This window comes from Malania oleifera, chromosome 13, assembly GCF_029873635.1.
Source record: "Malania oleifera isolate guangnan ecotype guangnan chromosome 13, ASM2987363v1, whole genome shotgun sequence".
Taxonomy (NCBI): Eukaryota; Viridiplantae; Streptophyta; class Magnoliopsida; order Santalales; family Ximeniaceae; genus Malania; species Malania oleifera.
In genome coordinates, this window is record NC_080429.1 from 17,538,049 (window position 1) to 17,548,597 (window position 10,549).

A 10,549-nucleotide genomic window follows, 5' to 3' on the forward strand; every position below is an offset into this window, starting at 1 on the left:
ATTTGCTTTCGTTTACTTGCATTGGAACATCTTTGATTTTCAATTAATTTGTAACATTCCACTATAGGGACTATAAACATTAAACCTTTCAAGAATTTTTGTTAATATATATGTCTACACACACACACACACACACACACACATATATATAGGTATTCAAAGAGAAATCAAGTATTCTTTTATACTTACTACGACAAATTTCAATGTCCAACATAACAAGGCATCTCTCATGTCTTTTGGAAAAATAGGCATAAGTCTCTGCAATAAGCTCCAAATTGCGCATCATTTGATGTGTTGTAAAGAAGATTTATAGATCTTTTCAATAGTGCCAATTTTCACTTGTGAAACCTTCCATGAAAAATCAGTTTTTTCCCACAAAGGACACTGCTAGATATGTCACCTTAAAGCCTTTTTTTATTAGTGTTGTAAGATACCAAAATGAACAAAATTCCCTGAAGATTTATACGAATTTTCTCATGTGCATTTTTAAATTGGTGGGAAAGTGTTGGATAATTTCCTAATATTCAGTGCCTTTGAGACATAGATACAAAATGGTTGCCCCACGTCCACATTGAAAAGCAACTTGAAAAGCTAAGGAAAAAATGAATATGTGTTTATCTCCATGCATCTCAAGCACCTTGTAATGTATGGGCCTACCGTCGTTCATAGGTAGCCCACTTGGACTTTATAAGGTGGTCATGTGCATGCACACGTAAACATTGCAAATATGCAAATAATCTATATCACGAACTAGGCTCAATCTATTGTATCTTGCTGACAATTCATTATAGAATCCATTTATGCACTATGTGGTGTGATCAATTTCATGTGAAGGAGAATATGATGATGATCAAATTTCAAATTTTATTTCTCTCTTTTTGACATTCCTTGAAATTCCCTCACCCTGTCGAGGGAAGAATCTAGGACTTTTTTTTGTAAATTGCATTTTGTTAAAACAGAAGTGTTGTAAACAGTCTGTTTCCAATTATTAGAATTCTAAAGTTTACTTCATCCTTGGCCTTTTTATTAGAATTCTAAAGTTTAACTTTAAAAAAAAAAAAAAAAAAATGTTTCATGCAGTCCCTTCAATTCACAATAGCAAACCTTCAACAGCATATCTACACCATTTCTTTTCCTCACTTTGAAGTTGTCTGCTCCTCAACTACCATGCAGAAATTGCAATGAAACTATATGTTTCAATAGTTCATTAAAAAAAAAACCATGTGAATTAAATCAAAACTTGGAGTTATCTATAAATTTAGTTCATCATGGATAGGGACACTATTTCTGATAAAATAACCCTCATATGAAATGCTGGTCAATTATGAGGCCCATCAGCTACACAAAGGGGGTAGCCCATCCCCCATCCCAATTCCCCCTTCAAAAACTATGCAGAAACATGCAAATTAAGCCTCCATGGAACTTCCATTTTTCATTCTCCTGGAGGCTTGGATGTAGAGGCCCCCATCAATGTGCAGAGTAAGATTGGTCTTGTAATTGGCCACCTTCCTTTCATCATTTAGCCTGAATATGAAGGCGCCTAGCAAGACAGCTGAGAATATCTTCATTTGCCTGTATGCAAAGTCCTTCCCTAAGCAAGTTCTTGGGCCTGCCTGCATAACAATCCATATAATGGGTGTAAGTTCTCCATCCCTCAAAATGCTGAAGAATTTAGGTCAACTTAAAGATAAATCTGTTTGACATCGACAATTTGATTTAGAAGTTCCTTGTGATATTCTTCATCACTTTTTTCCTTTTTGACAAAAGGTCTTGAACAGGACATCAAAATTTTGAACCACGGATGCCATACTTTCCGGGAGTAGAGAAAAGCAACTACTTCCACCCTACCATGCCTAAACAAATGTTTAGCTCAATTGAGGTGTATTTTTCATTTAATAATAGTTTTACAGTTTCTTTTTTCTACGCATTTCTTGGGCATCCAGCTATCAAAAGAATTGTTTCTTAATGCTTTTTCAGAATATTTTCTGAATATGTGGTGCTCAATAAAAGTAATTTTTTCCTTACATTGAAGGCTGTGAACTTGAAAGAACTTTCTTGCCGAAAAATGCCATCTCCATCAAGCCACCTCTCCGGCCGGAATTCCTCTGCATCATCACCCCATAAGAATTTCATCCTACCCATGGCATAAGGTTGGTAAAACATGGTATCCCCTCTCTTCACACTGTATCCATCTGGCCAGGTATCATCTGAGAGGCAAATCTTCCCATCCTGTGACAAAGCATGGAACTTACACTAAATATACAAGCACATAAAGACTTAATGCATCTATTGCAGGTTCATTAATTTATGTTAATGTCTGTGTTTGTTTTACCACTGGAACTGCAGGGTAGAGCCTGAGTGTCTCAGTCAAAGCTGCATGGAGATACTGCATTTTGTCAAAGGCATCTTCAGTTATGCTGGCTGCAAGCTCATCAAAAGTTGCATCATCTTTCACTCTTATGGCTTCTCTCACTTCACGCGCAATTTTTTCTTGTATGTGAGGATAATTGCACAGCATGTAAAGAAACCAAGAAAGAGTGATGGCTGTTGTGTCTTTTCCAGCAATTATGAAACTGAGGATTATGTCTTTTAAGTACTTTGGATCTGTCTCCTTCAATTCCAGAAACCTTGACAAAATGTCTGCTCTTTTCATCTGCCATTTATATACACATTATATAAATGAAATTCAATTTTTTTTTCTTTTCAATTTTAACAAAAGAGGGTCAAGTAATCAACTCACAATAGAATCATCCTTTGATTTGTGCACTTGGTTCAATCTTGCTTCTGATTATCTTATACACAAACTCATCAATCACTTTGACATTATCCCTTAAGGCTGCTTCTGATCCAATGTTCAGGAATCGCTTGATCTTCCAGAAAATATCAACATATCGATATAGGGTTATTGTGCTTGCTTCATCAAAAGCTTTGGAGAATTGGGCACCTTCTTCATTGGTTCCACACATGGTATCTAGTTCTGTACCTAGAATGACCTTAAATACGGAGTCCAAAGCTGATTTCATAAACAGGTCCTGTTTATCAGTAGAATGGTGAGTAATTTTTCGGTGAATATACCTTTCAAATATGAATTTTTCTTATTGTACCTGGATCTCTATTGATTGATTTGAGGATGCAGCTTCTGAGAATATCTGCGCAAGTTTTGCGGCGTTGCTTCTAAAGAATACACTGCTGAAGTCCCTCAGAATCTTGGTGGAGAATTCATGGCTGGATATCTTCCTCTGATGTCGCCACTTCTCCCCATCCACCGTTAAGATTCCATCACCCAGAAGATCATTCAAAATGTTGTAGTGGTACCACCCCTAGCACAAGTTCATGAGCTCTATTGAACATTTGAGGCAAAACCATGTGAACTGACTGGACTCATACCTTATTTGTAGTTTGTGAAAAAAAAAAAAATTATATATCAAGTATAGATAATCAGTAATTTGATGAAATCATATATATCTTGATTTTTTTTTTCAGTCAATGTTAATTTGGTTTGTTGACACAAAGCATTTACATTTATACATTTTTAATGTCACTTTCTTGACTTCTTGTTGAGACATTTAAAAACATGGGAGCTTTCATATTCCCTCGTATTGCTGTCACTAAATGCAATTGGAATCGCTCTGTACTTTACGTACTGCTGAGAATACATATGAAATAAAAAAGAAAATTTACAAGTCTTATTGCAGGTTTGGATTGGCTAGCTGTTGTAAGATTCCAAGGATTTTTATCCCCTTTTCCTACCACATGGCAACCAAGAAACTTATCTGATTTGTTCAGAACTTGAGGCAATACAACTTTTTCTAAAAAATTGAATGCTAAATATGCATGTTTGACATTTTGAAGCAAGAGATGAAGGGTGTTATGATATGTATTGCTATACCTTGCCGTAGTTTGCGAAGTTTGTCTTGAGTACATATTCAATATTTGCAGGGTCCGTGGTGTAAACCATGCTTCGGAAAAGGTTGAGCATTCTATAAGATTTGTTTTTGTGAGCAAGGCTTGTTGTGTAGTGGTGCAGCCTCCTGAGGTTGAGTAGTAGATGGAAGATGGTGCCACCGATTGGATGTCGTCTTTTTTTCTGCTCTGGCAATCTGTTGCTAAGGATTTTGGTGATGTAGACTGCTACAATTATTGATAGAATTGCTACACCAAAAGAAATGGGCTGAAAGAGGAAATCCATGAAGTTCATTGCTAATGGATGGGAAGTTATGTGGTCTATTCTTGTTGAGATGAAGAAGATTGATGGAGGGTAGAATTTAAATAGGAGATGTTACGTGCTCTAGGCCACAACCTTCAAATCTGTCTGCGCCACCAATCCAGACTGCAACTGATTATATTTCAGAAAAGATAGTGTTTTATTTGTACAACTGTTGATGCTCATTTCTTGGAAAAACCCTGTGGCATTTGAATTTTTTTTAGATGATTTTTGACATTTTCCATGTGAATTGCTACCCTAGAGAATCCATATCGAGCTTGGCCAAAAGATTACTTGAAGGCCTCCTGGGCAGGATGCTATGTGGCAGTATTTTGACTTTTGGAAGCTCAATTATGCAACAACTTGTGGTACCTACAGATGTAAAGAAACCAACATGTTTCTCTTTTGTTTGTGTGGCCTTCGAATGGTGACTTAAGTGGTGCTCTCTAAATTTCCCTCTTCTCCATAAACAGTCAATATAGGTGGCTTTTGCTAACCAAACCAACATGTTTTCCAGTAACCCATTGCTGCAAGGCATTGGTGAAGGCTCCAGTCGTAGCTTGTACTTTATTTTGCTTCTTCTTATGACTGTTTACCTGGCTTCCATGATCAAAATATTTTTCGAGGAAGCTTGATGCTTACTTTTCTTGTAGCAAAAGATGTTTTTTTTAAGAGAGAAAGAAAAGAGTACAAATTAAAAAGGACAAGGAGTTTTTCTAGAGTCAAAGCTAAAAGAGAAAAAGAGAAAATAACCAAAAAATTAGGACAATATTTTTAAAAAATCTCAGTACAAAACAAAACAGAGCTAGTTTCAATTGGCTGCTTTGTGTCCAGTCTGTTCTTATTCCAGACTGGAAGTCAAACTCAAGAAGCTTTACCTTGATGAGTCCGTAGCTCTTTTGGGGGCCATAACTACGAACCCCATAGCAAGGCCTACGGTACTGCTACGAGAAATCCCACTCTAAAACCAAGCGAAAGAAAAGATCATGTGATACCTAATTCAAATCTAAGCTTTCAGCTGTCATGCACTTAAGGATCCTTCAGCAAAAAAACCTCAGAATCCCGTGGGAATGATTTGCTTTATAAGCAACTTGCACTAGAGTCAGAGAATTCCCATTCTTTTAATTTTTGTTTAAGGTTTGTGAGTACCTGTCTCTGACAGTACTTCAATATGAACCATGAATTCTTGTAGTACCCATAAAAAATTTAAATTTGTCCATTTCTTATCTTTAAACAATCCCTGGAAAATACTACAAAAATTCATAAAACAAAACCTTTTTAAATGATTGTATATAAGTTTATCTATGTTAAGTTAAAACCAAGAGGCAAGTAGCCTGTCATAAGTCATACAATCACCACACAAAAACCCTGGGAAGTATAGCATGTCTTATTGTCTGCCTTTTCCAAACTACTATGCATGAAAATTCGTGTAAATAGAAGTATGCTGAGGGATATTTAAGCATCCATGGAACTTTGATGCTCCATTCTGTTTCTGCAGGAGGCTCGGATATGGAGGCCACCATCAATGTGCAAAGTAAGCATGGTCCTGTAATTGACCACTTTCTCTTCCTCACTTAGCTTGAATATGAAGGAACCTAACAAGACTGCTGAGAAGATCTTCATCTGCCTGTAAGCAAACTCCTTCCCCAGGCAAATTCTCGGTCCTGCCTGCATAACAATCCTTGCTTTATAATTTGACAAAGATAATTGTTTCATATTCGTAATTAATTTAAAAGGAAAAAAAAAAAGAACACTTTTTTTTTAAAATGATAGTACCTAGTGTTCATTTGTCAAGAAATTGTAAGAAAGAAAAGAAACCAAGATTTGAATCTATAAATGTTTGATTATGTGGGACTTTACAAACAAGAACTGCACAAAAACACCAGATTCAAAATTTATATTTTCCCCATTCGGTGATTTTTTAATGCTACTGAATGAAGTTATAGCTATTTGGTGTTTAAACTGAATCTTTTCTCGACTAATATGTGTACTGAATAAAAATTAAGTCATTTCTTCCAGGCTGTTAACTGAAAGAGCTTTCTTGCCTGGAAGGCTGGTTAGTGAATTTGTTGATTCTTTTCTGAACTAATGCATGTACTAAATGAAGAGCATGCTCTTTCTTGCCTGGAAAGCTGTGAACTTGAAAGAGCTTTCTTGCTGAAAAATTCCATCTTTATTGAGCCATCTCTCCGGCTGGAATTCCTCTGCATCATCACCCCATAAGAACTTCATCCTACCCATTGCATAAGGTTGATATGACACTGCATCCCCTCTCCTCACACTGAATCCATCTGGCCAGGTATCATCAGAAAAACAAAGCTTCCCCTCCTGTGAGAGAAACAGAACAATCTGATATTAAAAGTACAATATAGTTTTTATATATATGCATCTTAGTCCATGTATTCCTGGAAGGGAGATGCATATGTATCATAAATAGGGAAATGCTCAGCCACAGTGAAAATCCAGAATGCTGATCCACAACTGATTTTTTATTGTGAGTTTGTCCCATATAAGAAAACCTAAGGGGTGCTTATTATATGCTTGAGCCCAAGGCTTAAGCTTTTCAGTTAAGTTGGTCCTAGTGCAAGCTGTAAGTTGTCAAACATGAATATATATATTTACCACTGGAACTGCAGGATAGAGCCTGAGAGTCTCAGCCAAAGCTGCGTGGAGATACTGCATCTTTTCGAGGGCTTCTTCAGTTATGCTGGCTGCAATCTCATCAGGGGTTGAATTATCTGTCCCTGCTGCTTCTCTGACTTCATGTGCAATCTTTTCCTGTATGTGTGGATGCTTGCAGAGCATGTAAACAAACCAGGAAAGAGTGGAGGCTGTGGTGTCCTTTCCAGCAATCATAAAACTGAGAACTATGTCTCTTAAGGACTTTGGATTTGTCTCCTTCAATTCAAGAAATCTCGACAAAATGTCCCCTTGTTTCATCTGCCATTCATGTGAGCAGAGAGTGTTTTTATAAAATTTTCCTCATGTTTGATTTGGATCTAGTGGCAGACCAAGAACTTTTGATGGGGGAAGGGGGAGACATAGAATATCTCAATAGTTTTAATCAACTTACAGGTGGACCATGTTTTGATTCTTGCTCCATCTTGCTTCTGATTAGTTTATACACGAACTCATCAATGACTTTGATACTCTGCCTTAACACTGCTTCTGATCCAATATTCAGAAATCGCTTAATCTTCCAGAAAATATCGACATACCGGTACAGGGTTATTGTGCTTGCTTCATCAAAAGCTTTGGAGAATCGGGTTCCTTCTTCATTTGTTCCACACATGCTATCGAGCTCTACACCAAGAATGACCTTGAATACAGAGTGCAAGGATGCTTTCATGAACTGATCCTGTTGATGATCACTGCTACAGTGGTTAGTCTATATCATTGAAAGATATATGTAAAATTTTACCGTTTGTACTTTCTTACTTGGATATCTATTATTTCATTTGAGGCCGCAACTTGGGATAGCGTGTGAGCAAGTTTTGCTGCATTGCTTCTAAACACTTCACTGCTGAAGTCTCGCAGTACCCTGGTGGAGAATTCATTGCTCGATACCTTCCTCTGATGCCGCCATTTGTCGCCATCCACCGTGAAGATTCCATCGCCCAGAAGATCGGTCAAAATACTATAGTGGTACCATCCCTGCAACAAGTTCTTTCTTCAGAAAGAATGAAGTCCTCTAGGCTCATTCATGCTTGTGAAGTAACTAAGGCAGTGTTTGGGAGCTTAGATTTCGGGATTTGGATTTGGAATTGTGTGGATTTGGAAGAAAATTGGTACAATTTTATACGGTTTTCTGTCCAAATCCACATGAATCCAAATCAAGCCTCCAGATCCATGCTCCCCAACCCAAGGTAAGGCTTTTCCCTCCTGAATTTCCATGAGAAACAAGGAAGACAGGGAAACTGTTGGGAATATTGGGCTCAGTATGAAATTTCTGCAAGTTAGAAATTACTCGATTTCTTATTTCACTGCCAAAAAGACAGTGACCACATGTTGAGGATTGGCTTTTGGACATTTTCCCAAGGAAAGCTTACAACCATGGAACTAACATAATACCATGATTGCGTATGTATTGTTACCTTGCCATAGTTCTCAAAGTTTGTTTTCAGAATATGCTCAACATTGGCTGGGTCTGCAGTGTAAACTATGCTTCCAAAAAGGTCAAGCAATCTGAAACTTGTGTGTTTGCAGGTAAGGTCAGTGAGGTAATGGTGCAGCCTGCTGAAGTTGAGTAGTAGATGGAAGACAGTGCCGCCTATGGGATGGTATCTCTTTTTCTTCTTTAGCAACACCCTGTTGCCAAGAATTTTGGTAATGAAAACAGCTAGAACTATGGCTAGAATTGAAAACAAGATGTCAATGAACCCCATTGTCGATCAATTCAATTGAATGAAGAACTTAAAATGGTTTTCTTCCTAGTATTGCAATGATTTTTATATGTATTATATATATGGACATGGAATTGGGCTATTTTGGAACGGCGTGCCCTGATTCTTACATTTTTTTTATTACAAACTTTGGACCCAAAGAGCCAAAAGTCTTCTCGTCTTTACCCCTTTCTCTGAATTACTTTACCATCACACACATTTTGTCAAACATTTGATGTGGGTTTCATATATGCAATCATGCTCTCCCCACGAGAAAATATCTAAGAAAGATGAAAAGCCCAAATGACCAAATTGCCCTGTATCCAATGAGAAAAGTTGCAGCTGAATGGGAAGTTTAATTGTCTTTGACCAACCATAAAAAAAATGACAAGAATTATTTCAACATTTATTTTACTCAGAAATATCTTCCAGAAATATATATATATATATATATATATAATAGGAAAGGAAAGTGATAGAACAAATTGGCCCAGTGATAGAACAAATTGGCGCTATCATAGCTTAATTGCTTAAATAAACAAATGAATAAAAGTACAAATTAGATATTTAGTTGGCCAACAAGCTCGTACATCTACCAACAATTCAAACTCGATTTGGCTTTCTATAATAGGATCTTATCAAGTAAAAATATCTCGTTTAAAAAAAATTTATGCCATTTAATTAATCAAATTAATGTCTTATCATTTTATATTTATTTATATTTTTTTTAAAGAAGAGTGGCACCTCCATTTATTTTTTATTTTTTTTAAAAGGAGGGCGGTACCTCTATTTATTTATTCATAAACTCTCACTTTTTGTGGAAGAATACCGTGGTTACAAGATAATTAATGGGAGAAACAAAAGCAAAACTTTAAAAGCCTCTCAAATAACAACACCAACATCTAGCCAAAATAGGATTACAAGTCCAATCAAATCAAAACAAAACAAGGACCTACAAAACAAATATCACGCAACTAAACAAACAAAAGATAAACAACATAAAGCATAGACCAAAACCAACAAGAAATCAGTTAAACATACCTCATATAAGTCGTTCTCATTTTCTCCAATTTATATAACTCATTGATAATTCTAGGGAATTGACTACTATCTGTAAACAACTTATTCCTCCCCCTAGCACCTTAACGAATTAAGGCATCTGTCACTTTATTTCCTTCTCTATACCAATGCTTTATTGAAAAGTCTACTCCCTCTAATAAACCAATCAATTGCTCCCAAAAATCTCATAAATACTAAGGAGCACCTACTTGATCTTATCCAATTTACAACAATCTTTGAATCACATTCAATATCAATACTAGTATGACCCAAATGTTTGCAAGTCTTTATTCCCTCCAACACAACTCCCAATTCAACTTCATTATTTGAATAAGAATCAAAATATTTTGAAAAATCAAACACAAAAGAACATGTATGGTTTCTAAGGATGCTACCACCACCCGCCAGCCCTAGGTTCCCCAAACTACTCTCGTCCAAATTTAGTTTCAACCTCCCTTACCTCGGTTTTAGCCATCTCACACATTGCATAGTTTTACTTATTTTATTCACAGTTTGTACTTTCAGATTCTGCAATATCCGAAAATCAGCATCCTTTAACTGAGTCAATCCTGTTATGTTCCTGCTCAAAACCCCCACCCAATACTTAATAAACAACCACACTTCTGTACTATTCTCTAATTTCCCCTCCATTATAGCTACACATCTCCTTCTCCACACCCTCCAAACTATTAAACAAGGAATCAAACCCATCAATGATCCCAATTGAGAAAATCTGGAAGCCCTATTAAACCACATTTGAATTCTTTCTTTCCAACTTTGTTGTCTAAGAAAAGGAACAACAACCTCCACCGAAACCTTCCTCCAAACCTCAGTAGCAACGCCTCCCCTATTTAACACATGCTCCATATCTTCTGGCTGCCTCATCTTACAACAATTACACGCC

At 36.6% G+C, this 10,549-nt stretch overlaps 1 pseudogene; it reads right to left on the minus strand.

Annotated features, from left to right (window-relative positions):
* Positions 1 to 1,228: 1,228 nt before the first annotated feature.
* On the minus strand, positions 1,229 to 8,764 carry LOC131145716 (uncharacterized; annotated as a pseudogene).
* Between the last annotated feature and the right edge of the window lie 1,785 nt (positions 8,765 to 10,549).